This window comes from Podarcis filfolensis (genome assembly GCF_964270895.1).
Source record: "Podarcis filfolensis genome assembly, chromosome: 11".
Taxonomy (NCBI): Eukaryota; Metazoa; Chordata; class Lepidosauria; order Squamata; family Lacertidae; genus Podarcis; species Podarcis filfolensis.
Genome location: NC_139613.1, coordinates 9788278 through 9801466, shown reverse-complemented (window position 1 = coordinate 9801466; position 13189 = coordinate 9788278). Strand labels below are relative to the sequence as shown.

The 13189-nt window shown below is 45.5% G+C and overlaps 1 protein-coding gene across 4 annotated transcripts in view; it reads right to left on the bottom strand.

The window, feature by feature from the left end:
- CTIF (cap binding complex dependent translation initiation factor) overlaps nt 1-10582 on the bottom strand; it is a 189530-nt gene extending 178948 nt beyond the window's left edge. For 3 of the 4 annotated variants that reach the window (XM_083575660.1, XM_083575661.1, XM_083575662.1), the window contains exon 1: nt 10321-10561. The gene's annotated coding sequence lies outside the window, so the exon portion shown is untranslated. Of the gene's footprint in view, nt 1-10320 lie in introns of all 4 variants that reach the window. The other variant, XM_083575659.1, reaches the window with a different exon arrangement.
- Between the last annotated feature and the right edge of the window lie 2607 nt (nt 10583-13189).

The window sequence follows — 13189 nt, the reverse complement described above, 5'->3', positions numbered from 1 at the left end:
AAACCAAAAACTCAAAACAGAAATCTCAGTAAGGCAGCTCGTTTGTCTTCTCAGGTGCGTTTGAAAACCAAAGCATTTGCTTCCAGGTTTACGGCGTTCGAGTTCCAAAACGTTCATCAACAGAGACGTTCAAAAACCGAGGCATCATTGCATTGAGTTGTGTATGTCATTGTTATTTTGGCATTGTAAAAAAAAACCCATCCTAATATTCTTGCAGTAAGTCCAAGACAATAACTATATGTATACTTGTTGCTGGTGCAATTCCAACAGAACTCCAACAACAAGATAACCAGATTTCAATCTGTTTTGTGAATCTTCTGGTCAGCCCAAAAAGGAACTATGCAACGGCAATTCAATGCTCAACCAAATAGGTCAGCTCCAACCTTGAAAAGAGGCACATTGCTCTTTTTGAAAAGGCTGCAACTATGGGAGAAGCAAGATCCTCTTGGAGTGTTAATGATGTGAACCCCTCCATCGTAGGCTCAGGTTGTATATATGTGTAAACCATATATCATAAAGACACCACAGTTTCCGCTCTGCCTCATTGCCAAAAGGAAACACGAATCCTGGGTATGCGCCTGGAACCCCTGGAATCTCGGGAGACTGAGGTGGTGTGCTACACTAGGTAAAGAACCAAAAAGAGTCAGCAGGACAACATGCGTGCACAAGAATGTGAGGGAAACTCACCTCGCTACAGAAATGAATTGGTTTTGCCACTGTTTTTAACACTCAACTGGGAACCACCCAGAGTGGCTGGGGAAACTCAGCCAGATCATCACCAGCATCATCATCAAACCTTTATTGGCATCACTTATAAACATTCAGAATAAATAGGCCAATGCGATCTCGTCACCATTTCAACAGTAGTCATTTGCCAAAGGGAAGTAGAGGCGAGCAAACTCAGCCAGATACCCAGGCAGGGTATCAATAATAAATTATTATTATTATTCATTTAAAGCACCCGACGTCACCCAAAATATCCAACTATAGTTTAAGGATGCTGGGGACTGTAAAGAATAAAGTACAGTTCCCAGAATACTTTGAGGGGGGAGAAATGAGCCCTAAATGGACACAGACCAAAGACAAAGAGCAGCCATGTAACTCAGGAAGGCTTTGTTTAGCAGGGCAAGATCCTGACAGGCTGACGTAACCATGCTGACATCATCGGAGTAGCTGTGGATTTAGCGTTGATTGCACCATCATAACCAGGATCAGAAATCCCTTCCTCTGGAGGAATCCTCAAGGGGCTACAGTACTATGGCAACTCAAGAGCCGTCTGATGCCAACTGAGCCAGACCACGGATTCAGCAACACCCAAACGAAAGGATACTGAACTTACCTGCTATTCTTTGCCTGATCTTACAAAAACGGCAAGATTCAATTTTGCATTCTAACACAGCAGTGGTGTATCTTGCACGCGTAGGCCAGAGTTTGCTGCAATGTACCGATCCAAGGCGACATAAATTAACTGAACCTGTTAAACCCTTTAAAAAATCCAATCGGAATGTTTCAAACAACACACTGCTTGAGGGGCACATACAAAAAACACAACAGGTATTTCAACTTGGGACAAAGGGAAACCATTACATATCGTAATGGATACTGCCTCGTTAAGGTATTAATCTGACTTGCAAACATTTCAGGTCTTCTCAGAGATGGAACATACTGAGTAACGGGCAAAAGAGGCACAAAAGGATGGTTGGGAACGCGGGAGGCAGTGTTCATTTCAATATATAAGGCTTTTCTTTTATCCCAAGTTTAAATATCTAATTGCGTTCACACAAGGATCCGTGACGCCACGCGGGTGGCGCTGTGGGTTAAACCACAGAGCCTAGGACTTGCCAATCAGAAGGTTGGCGGTTCGAATCCCTGCCACAGGGTGAGCTCCCGTTGCTCGGTCCCTGCTTCTGCCAAACTACCAGTTCGAAAGCACGTCAAAGTGCAAGTAGATAAATAGGTACCGCTCTGGCGGGAAGGTAAAAGGTGTTTCCGTGTGCTGCTCTGGTTCGCCAGAAGTGGCTTAGTCATGCTGGCCACATGACCCAGAAGCTGTACGCCGGCTCCCTCGGCCAATAAAGCGAGATGAGCGCCGCAGCCCCAGAGTCGGCCATGACTGGACCTAATGGTCAGGGGTCCCTTTACCTTTAAGGACCCGTGAAGAATAGGAAGAATGTACACCAGAGTTTCCTAACCTTCAGCCCTTCAGATGATGACAGGAGGGAGTCTGACAATACCTGGAAATGCATCAGGTGGAGGAAGGAAAACGTATTTTCTTCAGAAATATTGGTGTTGGAACAGTGCATCCCATCAGCATCATCTATTTCCACTTATGCAACACGACTCCCCACCCCACCGACACTCCCCCCAAATTTGCTCCAGAAGGCAGTTGTTTTTTGGGGAACCCCTGGAACATAGCTGTGGAGTAGGAAATATCTGGTTTTTGACTATATGGAACTTGCCGGACTGACTGAGAGACTCATACCAGAGAGAAGAGACGGCGGAAGAAGATTGGAAGAAGTTTAAAGAATATTTGAAAAAATATGTTAATATTTAAATCTTAGAATAGCTCTGGAAGTGGATATAGGCTGTAGGGTTAGAAGTAGAGGATAGTGTATTTTAAAATAGTATTATTTGTAAGTGATAAAATGTGAAGATTTTTATGGTAAAAGTAAGCACGATAAAAAAATGGCTAGAAATTATGATATATGTAAACTGCTAAAGATGAGGTAAAATGAAAATCAGATGGGGGGACTTGGGGAAGCTCACCTAACAATGTTTAGAAAAAAATAAGAATAAGAATTTGTTTGTATTGTTTGTTTTTCTGTTTGTGTTGTTTAGTTGTGTTATACAATGAATAAAAATGTTTTTGGGGGAAAGGAAATATCTGGTTTTCAACATGTTATATCACCAGCTAAACATCATACTAGACTGATATATCACGATGTCTGAAACAAGGATGCAGCTATGGAGAGGAATTGATTAGCTTCACAGTTTTCCCCACATTATATATATTTTTTTACATAGAACAGACGCCACACACCACGATACATGATATATTGCCAGGTCAACAATTATGAAACAGATATGGACTTCTAACCAATTTTCGATGATATTTCGCCCAGCCCTACTGGGGGGAATAGAGAAAGAAGGTTCCATTCTGCAAGCAGAAATTCCTCGCGTGATGGAATGTTCACTTAGCACTACAGTAGATACCACTCACTGGTTTTCCCCATATGCAAATTTGCACTGATTTATCCGTTGATTCAGCCAAGACTTATTGGCACAGTTGGCAGAGATTTCTGCGATTGTGCAGCGAAGGCTAGCAAGCGGAATGTGTGACTTGACTCCACTGAAAAGTGTCAGCTTGGAGGAGACATCTGTTAGCTCTGCAATGCCTATATTTCACATATCAAAGTTGCAAGCTGTGAGATCTCTAGAATGCGCATGGCACAAGTGTGTGATATGAAAACGGGTGGGGGGGAACAACACAGGACATTTCCCCCATTCCCCAGAGAGAGAGAGAGAGAGAGAGAGAGAGAGAGAGAGAGAGAGAGAGAGGAGTTTTTGGCTGATACTCCCAGCACTGCATCACCACAAATAAACCACCCCGTGATTCTTGGATGAAAGAAGATATAGAAATGTAATAAAATCATTAAACCAGGGGTCAGCAAACTTTTTCAGCAGGGGGTCAAGTCCACTGTCCCTCAGACCTTGTGGGGGGCCAGACTATATTTTTTTGGGGGGGCGGGGATGAACAAATTCCTATGCCCCACAAATAACCTAGAGATGCATCTTAAATAAAAGCACACATTCTACTCATGTAAAAACGCACTGCTTCAAAGACCATCCACAGGCCGGATTTAGAAGGCGATTTGGCCAGATCCGGCCCCTGGGCCTTAGTTTGCCTACCCATGAAATAAACAAACTAGGTCTGCATATTCCACACACTTTCACTATACAGTGGTACCTCGAGTTACATACGCTTCAGGTTACATATGCTTCAGGTTACAGACTCCGCTAACCCAGAAATAGTACCTCGGGTTAAGAACTTTGCTTCAGGATGAGAACAGAAATCGTGCGGCGGCAGCGCAGCGGCAGGCCCCATTAGCTAAAGTGGTCCTTCAGGTTAAGAACAGTTTCAGGTTAAGAACGGACCTCCAGAACAAATTAAGTACATAACCAGAGGTACCACTGTATACCCAGTCGATGGGTCTCCTGCAGATACCTCTGCGGACAGCCTCCTTCTGATATCATTTTATCTGGAGGTCTGTCCCCCACACAGTATAGGATCCAGGCCCTTATAGAATTCCCTCCCATTGAAAGCTGGGGGCCAGCTCTGTCATCTTTTTGGCGCCTATTTAAAAACTTCCCTCTTCCTGGGAGCCTTTCCAGGGCAGGGCTTTCCAGGTCTGCATCTGCATTGCAATAGTTTTAAGGATGTTTTTGTTTTAGCACTTGTTTGCTACCCTGGGCTCCTTTGGGAGTAAAAGTGGGATTAAAAATAAAATACAAATAAAAATAATAGACAGGATTTCAGTGGTCAAACATATGATTCTTCTGCAGGAGGTCCCTGGAGCATCACCAGTTAAAAAGGGCCAGGTATATCTGGTTAAAGCTCTGGTTTTCCCAGTAGTGATGTATGGAAGTGAGAGCTGGACCACAAAGAAGGCTGATTGCCGAAGAATTGATGCTTTTGAATTATGGTGCTGGAGGAGACTCTTGAGAGTCCCATGGACTGCAAGAAGATCAAACCTCTCCATTCTGAAGGAAATCAGCCCTGAGTGCTCACTGGAAGGACAGATCCTGAAGCTGAGGCTCCAGTACTTTGGCCATCTCCTGAGAAGAGAAGACTCCCTGGAAAAGACTCTGATGTTGGGAAAGATGGAGGGCACAAGGAGAAGGGGATGACAGAGGACGAGATGGTTGGACAGTGTTCTCGAAGCTACCAGCATGAGTCTGACCAAACTGCGGGAGGCAGTGGAAGACAGGAGGGCCTGGCGTGCTCTGGTCCATGGGGTCACAAAGTGTCGGACACGAGTAAACGACTAAACAACAACATATCTGGTGCACCGGGGGGGGGGGGGAAGAGCCCTTCTCACCTTGAGAAACTGGAGAACTGCTACCAGTCAGAACAGGCATCGCTGGGCTAAATAATAATAATAATAATAATAATAATAATAATAATAATAATAATAATTATTATTATTATTATTATTATTATTTATACCCCGCCCATCTGGCTGGGCTTCCCCAGCCACTCTGGGCGGCTTCCAAAAAAATATAAAAATACTGTAATACATCAATCATTAAAAGCTTCCCTAAACAGGGCTGCCTTCAGATGTCTTATAAAAGTCTGGTAGTTGTTGTTCTCTTTGACATCTGGTGGGAGGGCGTTTCACAGGGAGGGTGCCACTACCAAGAAGGCCCTCTGCCTGGTTCCCTGTAACTTGATGGACAAATGGTCTGACTTTGCGAAAGGCAGAGTCATTTACCACCACTCAAAGTGGCCCATCCCCTAGGCCCATTCCTCTCCCCGAGACATATAAGGTTGTTTCCATTTCAGACAAGGTATTTTGGAAAGAAGTCGTTCCATTGGCTGAACTATGACCTGCCAACGAACATTATGCTTTCATCCTGTGAGGGCACCAGATATGTGAAATCCCCTCTCCTCCAATGAGTTTTGAGGACCTACTGCTTAGAATTCCTCTAATTCCTAAGGCATTCCTGGGTTAGTCATTCCTAGCTTGGTTGCAGTATATTTATTAGCAAGAGTTGCTGAAATTTTATTTTGTTTTTAAATACTTTAAGATCTGGTTCTTATTCCCTTTCCAGATAGGTTCACGCTCAGCCCTTCCCAACGTGGTGCATTCTAGATGTTTTGGACTACAAAAGCCATCATGACAGTGCTGACTGCAGCTGATGGGAGTTGTAGTCCAAAACAGCTGGAAGGCACCAGGTTTAGAGCAAGAATGGTACAGAAACATTTTAAATAGATAAGGAAAACAGCAAGGTCTACATTAGCTTTCTCAGTGACATCAGTGTCTGGGGCTACAACTGTAAGACTGCATGCACACTATATATTTAAAACACACACACACACAAGCATCATGGGAATTGTAGTTTAACCCTCACAGAGCTAGAGTTTCCAGTTCTGGATTCACGCTGAGAGCAATGTGCATAGCTATCTTTGCCATTACTTAACCATGGTACTCAAACCTAGACAGCATCTTAAAAAGCAGAGACATCACCTTGCTGACAAATGTCTGTATAGCTATGGTTTTCCCAGTAGTGATGGATGGAAGTGAGAGCTGGACCATAAAGAAGGCTGATCGCCGAAGAATCGATGCTTTTGAATTATGGTGCTGGAGGAGACTCTTGAGAGTCTCAAGGACTGCAAGAAGATCAAACCTATCCATTCTGAAGGAAATCAGCCCTGAGTGCTCACTGGAAGGACAGATCCTGAAGCTGAGGCTCCAAGACTTTGGCCACCTCATGAGAAGAGAAGACTCCTTGGAAAAGACCCTGATGTTGGGAAAGATGGAGGGCACAAGGAGAAGGGGACGACAGAGGACGAGATGGTTGGACAGTGTTCTCAAAGCTACGAACATGAGTCTGACCAAACTACGGGAGGCAGTGGAAGACAGGAGTGCCTGGCATGCTCTGGTCCATGGGGTCACGAAGAGTCGGACACAACTAAACAACAACAACAGCCATGGTACTGTATAGATTAGGTATAAGATGCTGAATATCTTATGATCACTCCTCCGCAGGGACCCGACGACAGATGCAAATTTCCCTCTATCCTTCCTAATCACCGTTAAGTGTCACCTTAAGTACTGACCTCACCTACTGTTAAAATTTCACCAGGCTCTCTTAGCCAGAATTTGCTAACCAGCACCAAAACGCAGCTTCAAACCAGGGTTGGTGATGCCTAACCATGGTTGATGATGCCAATGCAGTGATTAACCATCTTTAAACCCATGTGTGAGAGTTTTTTTGGGGGGATTTGCAAGCTAAAAGGTCTACTTTGAACTCAAAGGTCTGCTTTGAAGAGCAAGCCCCAGCATGGCCTACCATGACTTCACAAACACGCTGGTTTCTGAGGAGAAAATCACAGGTGTTTAGCAATTCCCCGGTTTTCTTAGGTCAGTGTAATATACTTGTTTGGCTTGGTGTGTCATCCAAACCTGGGATTGTGGCCGAGGTCTCACCTCCTTTACCATGGCTGTAATCAGAGGACAAGCCTTGGCTACGTACCATATTATGATTATATCCTATTGCCAAAATGCAGCAGTTTGCTCTAGAAATTGCAAACACACCGTGCTCTGTGCCACCCCAAAGATTTGCTAATGACACACAATCCCACTGCACAAGGATTCATAAAGCAAATTCTTCCTGCGTGTACCGCAAAGGCATACTAGATAAACCATTGCATTTCACATAGGACAAAATTACTTTTCTGTACAAGTTTCTAGCTCTCATTGAGAGAAAATGCACTTTGAACGAGAAAAGGGGAAACGGTTTGCTCCTAAAATACAGTACACGCTAGTGTATCTGAGCGCCATTCATTTTCCAATTTACCCACCTACAAGAACTTGGATTAAAAGAACAGCAGTTTGCATTTCCGATTCAGAAGCCCACCATTCAAATCCGGCTGCCCACCAGACCTCCGAGAAGCAGCCGTCAAGATATCGGACATTTCGGCGCCTGATTTCACAAACCTGACACCACATCAAGGCGAGCATCCTCTTAAATACAGCAGATAAAAAGCGGAGACAGCTCTTTGCAGAGCTGCTGGTGATTTTGCTAAATGCAAAGATGTGTTTCCCCTGAAGGAAGCTGGAGGAAGGGAAGGACTGTGGCAGAAAGAGAGAGAGAGCTTTGCTCTCTGATCTAGCTGCTCCCCCCGCAATCTGTTCTTCCCCTCAATACTGCAGCATAAACTCATGTACAGAAAGCTCTTACGTGGCACAGGCTAGCAGCAAGAGCCCCCCCCCACCCCACTCACCTTCCTCTTTCTGGCCTTTGGAAGCATTTATCCTTCCCTATAACTAAGAATGGCAGGAATGATCACCTAGGAGTCGCACCTTGTTGCAAGATTGATGAGTTAAGGGCAGCAGGTACAAAAATCACCCCAAAGCACCAGAATAAAAACCACTGCAGGAAAAATATATTATATATATTTAAAAAATGGACCGCACCCATAACATGCCTGAAAGCTGATCCAGCCTAGGATTGCTCCCCATTATCCATGCAGAGAGGATGGATCTTAAGGCTACAATTCTATGCTCACATGCCTGGGGTAACCACAGCTGAATTCAATGGGACAATGCAGGAAATGTCACCAATGGCAAAGAACCTTAGCCAGCTCTATGATAGTACCAGGAGACGATGCTCTGGGATGTTCTGTTCTTATCTATCGCTCGAACCCCTTTCCTTCCCCTTGGTAACAAGGCAGCGTGAGATTAAAAACGATATCAGGGATTTCGGAATGGAACTGTTCTTGCCACGTCAAGAATTAACACTCAAATGAGGCCACCGGCTTCCATGCAAACTAAATCTAATTATTCTAATGGAAATCTGCTAGATTTTTTGATATATGGAAAAGAAATACAGCTAGGATATGCCCCAAATCACATTGTCACCCAACAGAGCGTTGTATAGAACTGCACACTGCCTGAACATAATGTGCTGCCCGCGCGCACACACGCACACACACACACACACACAAAGGATAGCCTTTGGCTCATTTAAAAACCCAGAACATTGAAAATCCGGATAATCTAAGATCTGCATTTTAATAACACGGCAAACCTGAGTATCTATCAACGCATGACATTTTGAAAAACCCACGGGTGCTTGGACCGTGCTGGCCACAGCTCTTCCTTTCCATAATGCAATCTTGAAGCATTCCAGATTTAACCGAAATTGCATGAGCCCCACCACCTCTTGGACAGAGCGAAAACAATCCAAGCCCTTGCCTGGTGTGTGTGGAAGTGGAATCGGACAGAAAAATCTGTGTAAAGCAGCAAGGGCCATTGGGCAGCTGAAAAGGATTACAATAGCCTCTGAACAATTAATCCTGTATTACGGAGGAGGGAGGGAGGGAGAGAGGAAGATGACCTCAAGATACATCATCAATGGAGGAGGGTTATGATTCTGGATGACTTTTTAACACAGGAAATCCTGGAGAGATCACAAATCTTCCATTCCACCTCCTCCCCACCCAAAAAAATACCTCTCCAAAAAGACATACGCAGTTGCATAATATACGCTCAAATCAAATTACACACATGCTTTCAAGGGTTTATAAGCGAGGGGGTATTAAATAGAGAGGGTGGTGAGTCTGAATCCTTTTACTACACGCTTGTGAAAAATTACAACTACGAGTAACATCCATTCTCTCTCTCTCTCCCCGCCCAAATTCTGGCAAGGGAGCCTATCTGTGCGTCTCGGGAGAGATCATGCCGGAATGATGCATTTCATAAAAGGGCTGAGATAAATACCACCAGGCCCGGGCTGCAAATCAGAAAAAGACTTTCCCTGACATAAACTGCATTGGTTGGAAACGGGAGAGGTGGGGGGAAGAGAAAGCGGGTGGGGGTGGGGGGAGCCGAGATGAAAGGGGAGGGGGAGTTGAAGTCTAGACAACATGCAATCGACACGCACATATCCACGCAGAAGGGGGGTGGGGAGTGAATCACATGGGAACGATTTGGGGGGGGGGGAGAAAAGAAAGCAAAATAAACTCCGTTCCAGTTTTGGCCTATGCAGACGCAGGAGAAGAGGAAGCTGGTGGAAGAGAGCAGCCGGCTCTTCCTATTTTGATCCGAAGCAGAGATTCCCTCCTCCCCGCCGCAAAAACGCAGGAACACCTTGCAACTTGGTCCCCCGGTTGCAAAACAAAGGGGAGCCCCGCCTCGCCCCCCCCCCGCCTGAGTTACGAGGGTGTCACGCAGCCGCCACAACAACAGGGGAGAGACCCCGAGCGCCCTTCGCCTTCTCTCCCCGGGAGAAAGCCACAACAGGGCTCCACCGCCATCGCCTGCGCGCGATCCAATGCGTAAAAACGCGTTTGGATCCAATGCGTAAAAAGGAGGATTCCCTCCTCGTCCCTTTTATTGCAACGCCTCCAGGCTGGGGAGGAATTGTGGTGTGTCGGGCGCGTACGCATGGATATATATCACCACCAGTCATTTGCTGGCAATCGAGGCGCAGCACGGATGCCCACAAAAGGACCCTCGCGCGCGCATTCACACAGCCCTACAGATAACCCCATAGCAGCCCAAACCCACAGCAGCGCCGGATGATGATGATTACCTTTCTGGAGAGCCAAGGCTGGGCTGGAGAGGAGGAAGAGGGAGCCTCTGGGTGGATTCCGAGGGAGGAAGGAAAGGGGAAGGGGGGGTCAGATTCCTTCTTGGAGGTGCATGAGTCCCGACTGGGGAGAGCTTGGGAAGGTGGAGGCAGAAAGAGGGCTTATTTTCGCTCTTATTTTTCCAGGCTGTCCAACGACACAGAAACCGGGCTCTTGTGACACAGGCTAAGAGAATGCAGGAATGTGACGTTCCCAACTCCTCCCAACGAGCCACGTGCATAGACTTTAAAAAAGAAAGGGACGCGCTAAGCTTCCTGGGAAATGTAGTTCCTCTTCGAGGGGAGGAGAGATGGAGATGGAGGGATTGTATTTTGGACGTGCGCGATCGGACGCACCTGGGAGAATCTTTTTGCCCTCCAAGAGCTGCGATTGCGCAGGGCCGGATTTAAATGGGGCCCTTTATATGTCCAGCTGTCCTTTGTCAGCAACAAATTGTCTGTTTTTTTGTGTTGAATATATGCTAGATGGTAATTTATGGACCTTATAGGTATCTAAAAGCATTTGCACATAACAAAATATGCAGAATGCAGGCACCCTATATATAGAAATGAGCAAACCAGTGATATTTTAGGGAGCAGGCGGGGCCGAATACTTACACCATAGAGCCTACACAACACAAAACACTGTTGCTGTATGTAGGTTTTATTTTATTTGTTTTTTAGCTTATATTCTGGAAATGTACATACAGGTTTTTTCCCTTAATTTTTTTTGGGGGGCCCCCAAGAGAGTGGGGCCCTAAACTATAGCTTGTTTACCTTATACATAAATCCGGCACTGTGATTGCGTCTCGTTGCTTCAAGGCACCCAAGCCTCTAGTATGTCCTGATTTCTCGGGGCCATGTCCTTAGAAAGGATAATGAGAAAAGAGGGGCGATAACACAGGAGCCTATCTTAAAGGGCATTTTGAGGATGTGGGGCAGTGGGAAGAGTGAGAAAATGGTGGTTTGCCTTGTGGGGAGAAGGAAGAAGCAATGCAAAGCGCCCTGAAAAAAGAAGAGTAGCAAGTGAAATTAATGGACAAGGCAGAATTAGATAAGATAAGATGACAGGAAGGATTCGAAACCTGCGGGACCAGAGATTCTTGGAGGACAGGAGTAAATATTTGAATTATTTGAAGAGCAATTGTAATAAACAGATTACGCTAGTAGGATTGCAAGAAGTTTTGTAGGGCGGACTATGCGAAATATTGCAGAGAAGACTATGAAGAGAGTTATTAGTTAAGGATAATTAAAAGTAATAGAGAAATTAAGAAATGTAGACTAAGTGATAAAGACTGAAAAATCTTCAGATGCGGTTGATGGAAGTCTAAAACACTGTACAGTGGTACCTCGGGTTAAGTATTTAATTCGTTCCGGAGGTCTATTCTTAACCTGAAACTGTTCTTAACCTGAAGCACCACTTTAGCTAATGGGGCCTCCTGCTACTGCTGCGCGATTTCTGTTCTTATCCTGAAGCAAAGTTCTTAACCTGAGGTAATATTTCTGGGTTAGCGGAGTCTATAACCTGAAGCATATGTAACCCAAGGTACCACTGTATAAGATTTAAAAGTATGTTAATATATATAATCAGTGGCGTAGCATGGGGGGTGCAGGGCGGCCCGGCCGCACCGGGCGCAACATCTGGGGGGGCGCTCGCACTCGCAGCTCTCTGCCCTACCTCGAGTGCTAAAATCCACGGGTTAGGGGGCGCAAATTACTTGCCTTGCCCCGGGTGCTGACAACCCACGCTACGCCACTGTATATAATTTTATGGCCACATGGATTCTTGTGATTGCAGCGAGGGGAGTTTCTTTGCCAACAGAGGTGCATCTCGAATTATTACTCAGAGCATCACCCTCAGAAGGCAGGCCAGAAATTAGAACACATTTAGTTTTCCTGAAGTAATTTTGTGACAAGGCAGCAGACAGGGATAGGCTGTGGAACTGCAGATTCGTTCATAAAGGACCAGATGCAAAAGAAAAGAGGACAAAGCTGTGCCCCCTGTTATAGTTGTGTAGGAGATACCTGCTGAAATTTCTCCATCTATGCAGCTATTAAAGGTGCAGGAGCCCTGTCTCCGTTTGCATCTTGCTGGCCTGGCCTGTTGTGAGACCAAGACTAATACAGTGGTACCTCAGGTTAAGTACTGAATTCGTTCCGGAGGTCCGTTCTTAACCTGAAACTGTTCTTAACCTGAAGCAGCACTTTAGCTAATGGGGCCTCCTGCTGCCGCCGGAGCACAATTTCTGTTCTCATCCTGAAATGAAGTTCTTAACCTGAAGCACTATTTCTGGGTTAGCAGAGTCTGTAAGCTGAAGCGTATGTAACCTGAAGCATCTGTAACCTGAGGTACCACTGTATGCTACATCAAACAGTTTAACCCAATGCACTCAGTCGGTCCCACTGGGCTCAGTGGGCCTTACATCTCAGTAAAAAATGTACAGGACTGCAGCCTGAAGGCATTATTCCATTTTCACGGCTGGTAATACTTTTTGTTTGTTATGTATACATCTCTTTCCCACACCACACCCCGCTTTCCCCCTAATCATGGTCCCGTAGCAAGTTGCAAAAATACCACAAATAAGGTAAGTACAATTTACATTCCTATAATAAACGAAAACCACAAAAAGCAAAGCATGACAAAGCAACAAAACAGCAGCAAACAGGGGAAGAGAAAACATCCAGTCATCCAAAGGCCTAGACCAGCCTCTCTCAATCGAAGGCCATTAGGATGTTTTGGACTACAACTCCCATCAGCCTCAGCCAGCTCAGCCTGGCTGAGGCTGATGGGGGTTGTAGTCCAAAATAGCCAGAGGCTGGCCGAGGTAAAGAG